Consider the following 16,233-nt stretch of genomic DNA (forward strand, 5'->3'; position numbering starts at 1 on the left):
ATTTTTATATTTTTCATTTTAAGCCCATTGTGTTCTAAATTTTAAAAATTTTATACTGTTTTTTGAAAAATTGTGGGTGCTTTGGCTAGAAAATTTGCCTCATCATGCCCCTGTGTCATACTGGATAATTTAAGGGTCGATGTGAAATTTGACGTGTCCCATCTGATTTGGGCAGGTATTTGGCAAATGATGCTAGTTCATTTTCTGCAGGATTGCTTGTGGATCATCTCACAACAGGTAGAGATGATGATCTGACAAGCAGACTGAGCTACTGGCATGCAGCACAGTAAAGGGTGGTGCTCTGTACCCCATCTGCCAGGTTATAAATTCTGTAGTACGCAGTGTTTGACCTCGTCCTTCTGTATGTAATGTGGGCTAGCTTCACCAACATGAGAGAACCAGGTCTGTTTGTATTTCTCAGGAAAGATCGACCTGGTCATACAGCATCCCTTTTCAGCAGTGAAAAGCTCCACTATGTATTTTTCTCTCACTAAATATGTTTTTGATTATAGCAGATTCCTTGGGAGTCCAAACCAATATTTGAAATCTTGCCATTACAGATACAACATAGACTGGTTGTCTAGGTAAATGTGACAAGTAGCAATTGCTAAAACAGGAACATAGTAATAAGTAAATAAATGGAGGGATTGCAGTAGAGGGAAGTATCTAAGGTAAGCCATTTGTAGAAATGGGGAAACAAATACAAGAAAGAGAAGAAAGAACAATCAAGAATTAAATGTTGACAGAGTTCCAAACTGAAATGTGTAATAAAAAAAAAAAAGTAGAGGATTCTATGTAAACTACCTGAAGGGGGATAATGTTTATCTGTATGATAAAGTTTACAGAAGAGGGTAAGGATTCACATAGCAGAAACTCTCTAGTTTAAGTAAGGAAAATAGTGTTGGTGGGAGCAACCGGTTAACCAGGAGGGGGGAAGGGCAGGGACAGACTTGAGTTGAGGTGATTTTTCTTGACACACTTTTGAGTTGAAGATGCCTGAGGACAGGTGACAACTGGGTCCAGAGTTTGGCCACATGGCATGAGTAGTACAAGGCTTCATGAGGCCTTGTCTTGGTAGGCAGTGTGTTTTTCTTTAGGGCATGGAGTTCTCTTTTTAGGAAAGTACCACTTCATCACTGATGTTAGGCTAAGGGTATTTGGATCGGTGTGAAGAATAAAGTGGGCTGCCTTGAGTTTGGTGCATTGAAGATGCTTTGTAAATTCCATCCTGTTTTTATTAAGTGCTATGCGGTCCTGAGTTCTGCTAGGAGGTTGGAGGCAAGCTGTCATGTGGATAGTTGATCACTCATAAGGAAGGAATTTTGCTGTATTTTAAACTGTTTTCTTACTGCTTAGAGTATTCTGCATGATCTGAACAGGTTATATATGAGGTTCTATAAATGACTGCAGAAGTACCACATCAGCAGATTGTTTAAAACTGTTACTGGCTATCTCTAAATGTCTATTTCATTATTATAACAGGAATCTAAAACTGCTATAAAAGGGATCTTAAAACTGCTGTCAGTCTATCAAACGTAACATTAGGAAGTGCAAGGCTGGCTGAATTTACAGCCCATAAGCCTTCAGCTAAATTAGAAAACTTAAAAGTAGGCAATAATTCTGTGCTGAACTTTGCTCTAATGGTACCCCCACACCCTTCCATGACCCCCAGGGCATTGCTAACATTCTTGTGGGCATTCCCTTCTGACTTCTCCTTCCCCCATATTCCCCATTCATATATTCCTTCCCATAATTACTGGGTCAGGTCCTTGATGTCTGCTTAGGAGCTCAAGTTCCCCTTAGCAAGTTCCTTCCATAAACTCTTCAGCCTTAGTCTGCCTGCTGTGTTACATCCCAGAGGTCCACGGAATGGCAGTTGCGGTGGCCTTGCTTAATGGGAGTCACTCTTTTGATGAGAATTAAATAGGTGAATTGAGTGTTTTCATCTTTTAAGTGATCAGACTTCAGAACTAAAATTTGAACTCACAACACACATTTTAAATGCAATAGACAGTATTTTACATTTGTTTACTGGGAAAGTCCAACTGGACACTGGTCCTTTTCAGCAGAGGCCCATGGAAAAAAGATCCAATAGTAACATCGTCTCACAAAGGACAAGTGACATGCAGACCTTAAATACATGTCATAATGTGACAGTCATACTTTGCTAAAATTCTCAAACCAGAAAGTTACACTTTCAATAACTTTGCGCTAGTCATAAGTGTGTATTGCACTATGAAGACAAACATTTGCAGTTTTTTTAACTGTGAAATCAAACATTTAAATTTGTGTTAAAAAAAAAAAAAAAAAAAAAAAAAATCACCATAAAATCTTATATCCAAAAAAAATTATTTTGAAATATTTTTTTTTTTTTAATTTAGTCAGGGATCAGTATAATTTTGCAGAGAATAACTTCAATACACTTTGTATAGAAACCTTGTTTAATACTTGGCATTCCTTTGCATTGAACCAATAATAAAAAAATAAAAAAAACTTGATGGTTGATAAAATCAACCATTTGCCGTTTTTTTCTTTAAAATCAAACCTGTACATTTTTTGTAGTATCTTAAAAAAATAAATAAATAAATAAAATATTTCCGAAGTTAGAGATCAGTAATTTGGCTAAACACAACTTCAGTACCCGTGCTTGTTTTTAGATATGAGATTTTATGGTGAAATTGATCCTAAGTTTGTTATCCTTGACTTGTCCTTTAGAGTTTAGAGATTTTGTATTTAAAATGTGTTGAGCTTCAAACTTTGAAGTCTGATCACTTGAAGATGAAAGCCCTCAACTAAAATTTGTAATAAATTCACTTAAATTGTGGTCACCTCAACCGTGTTTCATCTACATTGCTTCAGTGTTGGTGAGAGTTTACAGTGTTCTAGTTCATAAAATTGTAATACCATATTGTCTTTTTTTTTTTTTTTTTTTTTTTTAATTACTGGTTAACTTATTTGATAGCTGGCTTAACCTTAGGAATTACAGGTTTGTTAGTCTCACTAGCATTTTCACTGCTGAACTAAGAAATGATGTATGTGACCTTTGCATCCCTAGATCCACACCAGCTCAGCTTTGTAAAAGGCAAATCGTGCCTGTTCGTCATGGTTGGATCCTTTGAAAGGGCTACTGAAGCCAAGGAAAAGGGGCATAAATCCAGGCTGCCTTCCTAAATCTTGCCAGAGTGTTTTACACTCTCCATGCTGGCCTTATTCATTGTATTGACAACTTTCAGCTCAGCATTAACCCTTACATAGTTCACAGGATAGATTATATTCTGTCTGATAGAACACAAACAGTTAAGTCCTGTGGATATTTGCTCTAGATAGAAAAATGTTACCTACAGTATCTTACTGGACTGTGTCTTGGTCTCCCATTTCTTTGATGAACATTTCTGTGAAGTAACAGTTGATTAGTGTGCTACGGTGAACCAGGTTTGCTGCTGATTGCAAACTGGAGCTTGTCGTATCCCAACCCGATGCTCAAATCCTCCAGCAAGGGCAGAGCTATGTAAATGCTCATTGTATTAATGAGTTTATCTTTAACACCCAAGAAATCTTCTGTCATATAAATAACATTCCACTTGATGCCCAACACAGCAATCAGGAATGTGGATACCTATGTTGATCATAGGCTCTCCTTTTACTATCCTATCTCTGTGATGGTTAAATTCTTCTGCCTTGCACAGTTTATCCTTGTGATATTCTCAATGCCCAAAGAAGATGCGTTCACTCTATTCTTCAGTTATGTCCATTATTGAATACCTTTTTGGTCTGCACCTCATTAAGCACCTAAGCCATTTAAATTGACTTCATTATTGTCTCATCACATTTCAGGATGTCCTTCAAGGATGCATCTGCAGTCATAACATATGGGTTGTCCTGCCTCAGGCAGCCCTTCGGTCATCCGGATTCCAAAGTCTGGGTCTGGCCTCGGCTGATGTCGCACCTTCCCCGACGTCAGAGCGTCTGGGGGTATAAAAGCATCAGCCGACGCCATTTTCCTCAGTCTTTCTTGCCACGTGGTGCCCGAAGCAGAAGCTGTTCGCAAGTGCTGGTCGGTCAGATCCAGTGATTTCAGCTACCGAAAACATCGAAAAAGCTAAGTACCCCGTTGGGGACTCTTTCTTGCCTCAGCCGATGTCAGATAAAGTAAATAATTGTTTAACTTGTGGGAAACAAATACCTCATAAGGATTTCCATTCCTACTGCCTTCCTTGCTTAGGCCCAGACCACGACGTATCGTCCTGTTCAGCCTGTGCTTCCTTCAACCGACCGACTCTTAGACGTCTGTCGGAGTTTGCAGAGGAATTTTTTGGGGCTAGTTTTGCATATAAAATGCCGTCGGAGACTCCGACTTCACATTTGGTGAAAAAACGGAAGGAAAAGGACCGACACTCGCGGCCTGCAGTTTCGGCTGAAGCCACGGTAAGGCCTACCGCGAGTGTCTCGGTTTCGGCCGAAACAGAGTCCTCGGAAATTCCTTCATCCGAATCCACTCAACCGACCACCGCGGGCCGGGAGGCCCTGGCTGAGTCTGCTACCGAGCTACCTACCGAAACCAGTGCCCAGGATATGTCCGACACCATACCTTTGGACATATCTACTCCTGCACGTGGGGCAGCTAAGGCCCCCTGCTTCCATGTACATTAAGGCCTTTTCTAGGGCTAAAGCTGCTAAACTTTCTAAAGCTTTGCCTCCCAAGACTACATCCCAGAGGCCTTCCTCTAGTTCTCAGATCCTCAGCCTTGCAGAGGACCTTATTTCTTTAATTAGAGGTTCACAGCCTCACCCATACAGGGCCTCTCACCCTCCACCAGACAAAAGGCCCAGGACTGAGCCTTCTGACCCACACTCTTCAGATGAGTCCTCGGATGGTTCTGAGTTGTCAGACCACCAGGAGGAGGCTTATTCGCCCTATGAGGATTCTGATGCAGAAGAATCTATCCCTTCGGCCTCCCCCCTGAAGAGTTTTCCTTTGAGACTTTACACTCCATGAGAGAGCATTTTCTATGGCAAGGTCAGGATTTCTCTGATTCTAGAAAAAGATTAAGGACCTTTTTACATTTGCCTCAGCATAGGCCCTTGGCTATACCTCCTGTTTTGAATTGAATGTAATTGATGTGTACAATGATGTCAGTACAGCCCCTGATACTCTCCCCCCGGCCCCTGCCAAACCTGATAGATACTACAGGGTCCCGGATTCTCATTTTTATCTGTATAAAGCCCATTCTGCAGACCCAGAAACTATTACTCTGGGCCCTAAAGGGGTTGTGGCTGCCACTGCCAAAAATCCTCTTCCTTCTGAAAGAGAGTCTAGAGCTTTAGAGAGATGGGGAAAGAAGGTATATACTTTTGCAACTCTTTCTGTCAGGGCACTAAATTGTCAATTTCATATGATACAGTACCAAGAGTATTTGTTAGATGAACTGAACAAGAAGCTTTCTTTTCCTGAGCCCCTTGACCGTAAATCCCTTCAGGATTTGGTACACAACTCACAGCAGGTTAGTAATCATTTCTTAAAATGTGGTTATGATGCATTGGAGGCTTCATTTAGGTCAGCTATGACTGGGGCAGTTATTTGTAGGCATGCCTGGCTGAAGGAACAATCTTTGCCAGACCATGTTAAAGCTAAACTCCTGGATGCTGCAATGGAGAAACAAAATGTATTTGGCTCCTCTGCTCAGGAGGTCCTAAAGTATGAAGAAAAGGCAAAATCTGTGCAAACAGTTAAGGATTTCCTACAAGTACAACCACCGAGATTCAGCAGAAACTGGCCTACTAAGAATTGGTCCTTTCCAGACTCGGACAGAGCCCAGAGAGGCAGGAACAGACGTCCCAGAGGCAGAGGCCAATCTAGGGAATCTTACAGAGGCCGCCAGTGGCAGCCTGCCAACCAGAGAGGTAGTGCAACAGCAGCAACCACTACTACTACACCAGGACAGGCTCAATGACTTTACTCTGATTCCGCCCACCAGGGCTCAACTGGAAGCACCCTTGGGCGGAAAGCTTGCCTTATTCTCGGAAAATTGGCATTATATTACAAGGGACACATGGACACTGCAAATAATAGACAAAGGATACAGGTTCCACTTCCATACTTTGCCAAAAAGAAACGGAATGCCAAACCTACCACCAAATCAGAGGGTAGAGGCTTTAAAGCAGATCAACAACTTGCTTCAAATGAAAGCTATAGAAAAGGTACCACTTTCAGAGCAAGGCCCACTTTCAGAGCAAGGCCAAGGATTTTACTCCAGACTATTCCTTGTACCAAGAAAAGAAAATCAATGGAGGCCTATTCTCGACCTGTCCGCACTGAATACTTACCTCATTGTGCCAAAATTCAAGATGCTGACCCTACAGCAACTTCTTCCCATGTTGGGCAAGGAGTCTTGGCTGGTGACTCTAGATCTCAAGGAGGCATACCTGCACGTCCCTATTCGACCAAACTGCAGAAGACACCTCTGATTTCTTGCAGGATCAGAGCATTATCAATTCTCAGCATTGCCCTTTGGCTTATCTACTGCGCCCAGAGTATTCACGAAATGCCTGGCATCAGTAATTGCACACTGCAGACTTCAGGGGATTCAAATCTACCCTTATCTGGACGACTGCCTTATACAAGCGGACAACAAGATAAATTTGATAAAAGACTTGGCCTATGCCATCCACCTACTACAGGCATTGGGATACACAGTCAACATCCAAAAATCAAGACTGGTTCCATCCCAAAGTGCGGATCTAGACACAACCTCCCAAATGGCCTTTCTCACAGAAAAAAAACAAAAACAGCTTCCGGATTACTTCATGAATCTGACAAGACAAGCTCAGCTTACTGCAAGGAAAATCCTGCAGGCCCTGGGCTACATGGCATCCTGCATAATTCTGATACCACAGGCCAGGCTGCATATGAGAAAATTACAATGGTACCTAAGGAGTGTATGGTCTCAACACAGTCACAGTTTGGAAACTTTGATACCAATCATTCCTTGCCTTCAAAAGGAATTCCTGTGGTGGGCTCAGGCCTGCCAGTCCAACAGAGGGTTGCCTTTCAACAAACCAAAAACAAAACAAACCATCACCACGGACGCTTCAGACCGAGGATGGGGAGCACACATGAAGGGCAACTGTATCCAAGGCTTATGGTCTCAAGGACAGCTACACATGCACATAAACCAAAAGGAAATGCTGGCAGTGATGCATGTAATCGAGGCTTTCAAACCCTTCCTCCATCAAGGCCACCTGTTAATAAGGACAGACAACACCACGGTCATGTGGTACATAAACAAGCAGGGAGGCACACACTCCTACCCTCTATGCCGTCTGGCTATGAATCTATGGGAGCTATGCCTGAAACTCAATATCCAACTGCAGTCCCAGTTCGTGCCAAGAAAGGAAAATGCACTGGCAGACAGCTTAAGCAGAACTACCATGGATGCACACGAATGGATGCTGCACCCAGACATTTTCCAACTCATAACAAAGGCATGGGGAACGTCGGAAATAGATCTGTTCGCCTACCCCTCAACCATCAACTGAGGACATTCTGCTCAAGGACATACCACCCACAAGCATGGAGGGTGGACTCTCTCTCTTTCAGCTAGAAAGCTCTAAAAGTATATGCCTTCCCACCTCTTCCTTTAATGTACAAGGTTCTACTGAAGATCAGGGAGGAACAGCCAAGAGTGATTCTGATAGCTCCAGACTGGCCAAGGCAACACCTGGTATCCACTATTGAGGAGCATGTCACAGGCAAAACCATGGCCTCTCCCCCTATGGCCTCTTCTTCTGACGCAGAACAATTTCAAGATCATGCATCCCAATTTGAAAACGTTGCAGCTAACTGCCTGGAAAATCCCTTAAATCCAAAACAAAATGATGTTCTTCATTCCACATTGCTGCAGTCCTAACTATTGGGTAGTCCGCTGTCCAGTCGGCCCGAATACCAAAGTATATGGCTGACGTCGGTCAGGGCGCATTAGACTGACGTCAGTACGTCAGGGTACTAATGCGCATGACCGACGTCATATCCTCAGTCTTTTTTGCCGCATGGTCCGATGCAGAAGCAATTTTGCGAGTGCAGGTTGGCGTTCTGAAAGTTTCTGAAGTCAGAGTTTCAGACCGAATCAAAGTTGGCTAAGTACCCCGTTGGGGAATATTTTGGTTTTTTCTTGCCTCAGTATTTAACCGGATGTCAGAAAAAGTGAATAACTGTATTTCTTGTGGGAAACAGATACCTCATAGGGATTACCATACTTTGTGTATACCTTGTTTAGGGCCTGAGCACGACGTTGTTGGATGCCGCTCTTGTGCTAGATTTAACAAACGCACTATTAAGAGAAGGTTAGACTGTGCCAGGTTAGTGTTTGGGAAGCGTTGTAATTATAAAATGCCGCCGGATGCTCCGGCCTGCTTCGCTAAAAACGCAAAGATAAAGCAGCAAAGCCTAGGTGGAGGAACCGACAGTCCCAGACGCCGGTTCTTTGGAAGGCTCAGTGGAGCCGGAGGTTTTGCCAGGTGTCTCTTTGGAGTCTCAGGAAGAGACTTTACTGTTACAGGATGTATCCTCTCAGGAAGTAGGCCAGGCTGAGGGGCTTCTCAGGTGGCTGTTCTTCCCTCTCTTCCTAAGGTGGTTAGAGCCTCTCCTTCAGTTTCCAAGGCTTCTTTGAGGGCAGGCCAAGTTTAGCTTCTGTGGGGTTTCTCCTAGTACTTCAGGAACTTTGCCTAAGAAACATATGCTTAAAATGGCAGAGGATTTGATTACTATGATTAGGGGTTCTATGCCCCCTCCTGATAAGAGGCCTAGGGTGGAACCTGAGTTTGAGAGTTTTGAGCAATGCTCGGAGGCTTCGGAGTCTTCGGTTGAAGACTTGCAGGAGTACCCTCCTTATTCTGATTCTGATGTGGATGATTCTACTCCTTCTGCTTCTCCTCCTGAGGATTTTTCATTTTCAGAGACTCTGCATTCCATGAGGGAGCATTTTAAATGGGAAGGTCAAGATTTCTCTGATTCCAGGAAAAGGCTTAGGGAATTTGTTTTTACCCCAGCATAGGCCTTTAGCTATACCTCCTGTTTTGAATGTGGTGGAAGATGTGTTTGCAGAGGCTTCCCTGAATCCTGATTCTTTGCCTCCTGCCCCAGTTAAACCGGATAGGTATTATAGGGTGCCTGAAGCTCATAAGTATCTTTTTAAGAGTCCTAGGGCAGACCCAGAAACTGTCTCTCAGGGGCCTAAAGGTGTGAAGGCCTCAGTTGTTAAAAATCCTGTCCCTCCTGATAAAGAGGCAAGGGCTTTGGATAGATGGGGAAAGAAAGTGTATACTTCTTCCACTTTAGCCATGAGGGCGTTGAATTGTCAGTTTCACATGTTAAAATATCAGAATTATCTTCTTTCACAGTTGAAATCTAAGGTGGATGCTCTGGCTGAAGGTATTGAGTGTAAAGAGTTGCAGGATTTAGTTCATGTGTCTGAACAGGTAGGTAAACATTCCTTGCAGTGTGGTTTTGATGCTGTGCAGGCCTCCTCCAGGGTGGCTGCCACTGGTTCTGTTCTTCGTAGGCACGCCTGGCTGAGAGATCAGAATTTAGCTGAGCATGTTAAGACAAGGATTTTGGATGCTCCTTTACAGTCTGATGTGTTGTTTGGTTCGCCTGTGGAAGCAGTTTTGAAGAAAATGGAGGACAAGGCTAAGTCTATGCAAACTGTTAAAGATTTTTGCAGGTGCAGCCTCCAAGTTTAGTAGAAATTGGCCTACTAAGGGATGGACTTATCCTGCTTATGATTCCCAGTCTAGGGGTAGGTCTAGACGTGGTAGGGGCAGAGCTCAGGGTTCTTTTAGGCCTAGGACAGGAAGTTCCCCTGCTCAGACTTCTGGTGAGGGCAGGGGTCAGTCCTTTCGTAAGCAGACCCAATGACCTACCTTTTCAGCTGCCAGTACATTCTCGCCTGGCAGCACCTTTGGGAGGAAGGCTGTCTCTTTTCAAAGAAAATTGGGATTTAATTACCCAAGACAGATGGGTTCTGGATATTATTCACCACGGTTACAGGTTTTATTTCCATACCTTGCCTCCTTTCAAAGGCATGCCAGACATTCCTCCTCTTCAAAGGACAGAGGCTCACAAGCAAATTTCTCTGTTGCTCCAAATAGGGGCCATTCAGTCAGTTCCTGTGCCGAAAGGGGCCTAGGATTTTATTCTCGCCTGTTCCTAGTACCAAAGAAGGGGAACACGTGGAGACCAATTCTGGATTTTTCTATCCTCAACACTTATCTGGACATTCCCAAGTTCAAAATGTTGACGTTACAACAGCTTTTACCTCTGCTGGGCAAAGATCACTGGATGGTAACTTTAGATCTCAAGGAAGCTTACCTTCATGTGCCAATCAGACTAAGTTGCAGGAAGTATCTGCGTTTTCGAGCTGGAAATTCTCATTATCAGTTCTCTGCATTGCCCTTTGGCTTATCTACTGCGCCCAGAGTATTCACAAAGGTTCTGGCTCCAGTGATAGCTTACTTCAGGCTAAAAGGAATCCAAATCTATCCTTACTTGGACGACTGCCTGATTCTGGCTCAAGAAAAAGAAGATCTTCTACAGCATCTGGATTATGTCATAGCAGTGCTAAGATGCCTAGGGTATTCTGTGAACGAAATAAAGTCCAGTCTAGTACCCTCTCAAGACATGTGCTTTCTGGGTGTGAGACTGAATACAGCAGCCCAGATGGCCTTTTAACCCCGGACAAACAAAAGAATCTTTCCAGTTACTTCCATCATCTATCTCTTCAGTCCGGGCTGACTGCAAGGACAGTCCTTCAAGCCTTAGGGTTCATGGCATCTTGTATTCTGGTGCTTCCCAATGCCAAACTGCATATGAGGAAGCTACAATGGTATCTCAAAAATCTGTGGACACAGCACTGCCAGGATTTGGACACTGTCATTCAAATAATACCTTGCATTCAAAAGGAATTTTTGTGGTGGGCTCAGGAATGTCACCTAAACAAGGGACTCTCTGTGACCCGGCCAGAGGCAAGTCAGATTCTAACGACAGATGCCTCAGATGTTGCTTGGGGAGCTCATCTAAATGGAAAGTGGATACAAGACAAGTGGCCTGCCAGACTACAGCATCTACATATCAACATGAAAGAGATGTTAGCAGTTCAGTTTGCATTAATTGCTTTCAAAGAGTTACTTCTTCCAGGGCAGGTGTTGATTCTAACAGACAACACAACTGTCATGTGGTACATCAACAAACAAGGGGGAACACATTCTTACCCATTGTGCAGACAAGCAATGATTTTATGGGAGACTGCGCTCACTCTGCAACTAACTCTTCAGGCAAGGTTTCTGCCGAGCACAGAACTCCTTAGCAGATGTATTAAGCAGACAAATCATGGATCCCCACGAGTGGAAACTGGATCTTCATGTATTTCAAAAATTGACAGTGTCATGGGGAACTCCAGACATAGATCTGTTCGCTTCTCCACTAAACCACCAGCTGCCAAAGTTTTGCACCAAGGGATTTCATCACACAGCTTGGAAAGTGGATGCTCTTTCTTTCAGTTGGAAAAATCTTCATGTGTATGCCTTTCCACCTCTGCCTCTTCTTCCAAAGGTGCTTCTAAAGGTCAGACAAGACAAGCCAAGGATGATTTTAATAGCTCCAGATTGGCCTCGGCAGCACTGGTACCCATTACTGAGGAGTCTGGTAAGGAAGCCTCCATGGCCTTTACCCTTGATTCCACACCTGTTGTCTCAGAGGGACGGTCATCTGCTCAATGTCAAGCTTCACTCTCTACATCTAACAGCCTGGCATATTCTGTTTTGAAAGACAGCAGGTCTCAGCTTCCTCAACAAGTTTTAAATGTGATTATGGAAGCCAGAAGACCTAGTACAAGGAAAGTGTACGCAGAAAAATGGAAGAGATTTTTGTTTTGGAGTGCAGCAAACAATTTGGAGATTACTGAGCCAAATTTGAGTGTGGCTCTTCAATGTCTTACTGAATTACTGGACAAAGGTTTGTCTTTCTCTTCCATTAAGATTCATGCTGCAGCAATTTCAGCTCACTATGATTGTGACCCACCATTGTTTTCGCATCCTTTGTTCAAGCAATTTCTTAGAGGGGCAAAGAATATAAGACCCCCACGTAGAGCTCCTACTCCTGCTTGGGATCTCAATTTTGTGTTGGAGAAACTTACTCTACAACCTTTTGAGCCTGCGGCTACTGCTGAATTGAAATACTTGTCATGGAAGACTGCTTTTTTGTTGGCCATTACTTCTGCAAGAAGGGTTTCTGAGTTGCAGGCCCTTATGGCAGTAGAGCCTTTTTTGATTTTTCATAAGGATAGGGTATCTTTACGCACTAATCCTTCCTTTATGCCTAAGGTGGTTTCTAGTGTGGCTTTAAACCAAACTATTCATTTGCCTACCTTTTATGCAGATCCCCAAAATAAAGGGGAAAAGATTTTGCACACTTTAGATGTACACAGGCTATTGCGTTATTATTTGAGCAGGACTAAGGATTTTAGGCAGTCTCAGCAGTTGTTTGTTTCTTTTGCTTTGAGTTCAAAGGGCAAGCCTGTGTCAAAACAAACTATTTCTAGGTGGATTGGGTGTTGCATTACATTTTGTTATTCCCATCATGGCAAGGAGATTCCAGCTGGGATTAGGCCTCATTCCACTAGGGCTACTGCCACTTCCACAGCATTTCTAAGGGGGTGGCAACTAAGGATATTTTGGAGGCAGCTACTTGGAGTTCAGTGCATACTTTCTCTAAGCATTATCACCTTCCTCTCTACTCTAAGTCTAGGGCTGGTTTTGCCACAGCTATTTTGCAAGGCATGTTGTCAGTTCCTGCTTCCTTATGATTTGCCAGCCTCACTTACCTCTGCTTTGGGATTCTACCCAATAGTTAGGACTGCAGCAATGTGGAATGAAGAACATAGTACAGTTTTGTACCTACCATAAATGTAGATGTTCGAGGATCCACATTGCTGCAGTCCAATTTACCCTCCCTCCTTCCCCTCTGTGTTTAGGGGTGGTTGTGTAGGTGAGGTTATTTTCTGCTAATTGTGTATATATTGTATATATATTTTTTGGTGCAGGTATTTTGGGAGTTTTTGTTTTTGGCCTTATCTTTTCAGGGTCTTCTGACATCTGGGGCAAGAAAAGACTGAGGATATGACGTTGGTCATGCGCATTAGTACCCTGACGTACTGACGTCAGTCTAATGCGCCCTGACCGACGTCAGCCATATACTTTGGTATTCGGGCCGACTGGACAGCGGACTACCCAATAGTTAGGACTGCAGCAATGTGGATCCTCGAACATCTACATTTATGGTAGGTACAAAACTGTACTTTTTATCACAGACCGTGAAGGACATTATCATGGAAGCTCGCCGGCCTTCCACAAGGAAGACATACTCAGCTAAATGGAAAAGATTTTTCATTTGGAACACATCAAAAGGCTTAGATGTGACAGTGGCAAGCATGACACATATTCTGGAATACATAGCAGAACTGTTCCACAATGGCCTTTCCTATTCTTCCATTAAGATTCATGCCTCAGCAATCTCAGCAGAATACAATGTGGATCCACCTATCTTCTCACACCCTCTCCTCAAGCAATTTCTGAGAGGGAGCAAAAATATCAAACCTCCAAGAAAACCCCCTTTACCTGCTTGGGATCTCAACTTTGTCTTGGAGAAACTAACACTTCCTCCCTTTGAACCAGCAGCAACAGCGGATCTTCAGTTTCTGTCTTGAAAACTGCATTCCTTCTGGCAATAACTTCAGCAAGAAGAGTATCTGAGTTACAAGCATTAATGGCAGTACAGCCATTTCTTATCTTCCATCAGGACAGAGTTACACTAAGAACTAATACTACTTTTATGCCAAAGGTGGTATCTAGGGTATCCTTGAACCAAGCTATTCACTTGCCTACGTTCTTCCCAAATCCACAGAATAGGGGGGAAAAACTTCTGCACACCCTGGATATACACAGACAACTACGCTACTACTTGGACAGAACTAAAAGTAGCAGAAAAACTGACCAACTATTTGTAGCACATGCTGCTGGGGTGCAAGGAAAAGCAATTTCCAAACAGACAATTTCAAAATGGATAGGAAATTGCATTCGGTTTTGTTACTCCTTTCATGGAAAGTCAGTTCCTGCAAACATCAGGCCTCATTCCACAAGGGCCACGGCCACCACTACAGCCTTCCTAAGAGGGGTGGCTACCAAGGACATTTTAGAAGCTGCTACTTGGAGCTCCGTGCATACATTTACCAAACATTACAATCTACCTTTATACTCCAGATCCAGAGCAGGCTTTGCTACTGCAGTCCTGCAGTGGATCTTAACTACACCATCTTTTTCTTAGTACCTCCTCCCCCAGATTGGCTATGGTATTCTACCCATATGTTATGACTGCAGATGCATCCTTGAAGGACATAGTGCAGTTTTGTACCTACCATAAATGTAGATGTCCGATAGGTATGCATCTGCAGTCAGGTTTACCCTCCCTCCTACCCCTCTGTGGTATTCCTAGGGTGTTTACCCCACTTTTAGCTAGCTGGGGGAATCTATTATGGTGTATTTGTTTGTATATACATGTATGTATGTATGTATGTATATATATATATATATATATATATATATATATATATATATATATATATATATATATATATATAATTTTGCAAATGTTTGGAATTCTATTGCATTTATCCAAATTTAGCCTTCCTAGAGGGCACCTGGCATCTGGGGCAAGAAAAACTGAGGAAAATGGCGTTGGCTGATGCTTTTATACCCCAGACGCTCTGACGTTGGGGAAGGTGCGACATCAACCGAGGCCAGACCCAGACTTTGGAATCCGGCCGACCGAAGGGCTGCCTGAGGCAGGACAACACATATGTTATGACTGCAGATGCATACCTATCGGACATCTACATTTATGGTAGGTACAAAACTGTACTTTTCAGTACCCTTAGCTGCTCTTAACTAAAAATCCCTGTCTCTGTATTGTCATACAGACTCCAGAGGGGTGATGTCTAATTAGCCTTCTGTACTGTGAATGACCATGCATTGTTTCAACTCCTTCACCTAAATACAGCCACTAGTAAAGCAAACAGCCATTTTGGAGCTTAAACCTGTACTGCTGCTGCAGTGTCACCAGATGACATGACACATATCTATCTCAGTATATCCTCCATTTCTGGAATTGGCTAGCCTTCCTCAGCAATCTTTAAAACCAGGCTGGGTGGGTGATAGCAAAGTTTCACATGTGCTATGCGAAGAAAATCTACTTAATGGGGGACAGTCTCTCAACGTTTAGTGATGTGGCAGAGTTCTCGACGGGTTCTGTCAGTATTCTTAGTAATAACTTGTGAACATAATAAATAGACTGTGAAAACCCAGGTGTAATAGCAAATCCACCAAAGAAGGCTGTTGTTTTTTTTTTCCCCACTGAGTGAATGGTTTGGGTGGGAATTGTTAAACCAGATACTACCATCTTGGAAACAGCTGTCAAAGGATTCTACACCAATGGGATGTTTGTCTCTGCCCTCCAGATAAGGAGCCTAAAAGTGATAGTCAAATTTGGAATGTGCTTGTTCCCATCCACTTTATCCTTTAGGGCATTAAACTATTAATGACCCACACAGTACAATTCCAAAGAGGCATAGAGGTTGAAATGCAGCACATGATAAAGATATCTGACATTCTGTTTAAAGAAAAAATTAGAACTCCGGGTACTGCCTCATGTAATTTGTGCAGTCTTACAATCTGAGTAATTTATAATGCAGCAGAATATATCATAGCTGTACAACACTGTTGGTTGTCACCAAAGCAGTATTTAACTTTCCATTTCTGAGGTCTCCCACACATCAGACAAGACATCTGCCAGCATCTAAAAACCATTAAGGAGATCCGTAGCCCACTGCTTGTTTGTGTGAAATTTTAACCTCAACAGCATGACACTTAAGCTACAGAGGAAGCAATATCAAATGTGGTTTGGATGTGGTTCACTGACGCAGCAGCAAGACAGTGCTAGGAAAGAGTCCTTTTAGTGCATTTTCCAGGAAGGTTGTGAACTCTGAGGTTGGGTTCTCTGTTCTTTTCAGCAAGCCGCTATCGGCCCCAAGTTGGACAGCAACTGCCTGAAGAACTTTTCTGATTCTACCCCACCCCCCCGGCGCTAGTCCTGGGTTGAATCTCCCTCCTCTTCAGCACTAGGAAAAG

Source organism: Protopterus annectens, chromosome 8.part0 (genome assembly GCF_019279795.1).
Source record: "Protopterus annectens isolate FY-2018-M chromosome 8.part0, PAN1.0, whole genome shotgun sequence".
Lineage (NCBI taxonomy): Eukaryota > Metazoa > Chordata > Ceratodontiformes > Protopteridae > Protopterus > Protopterus annectens.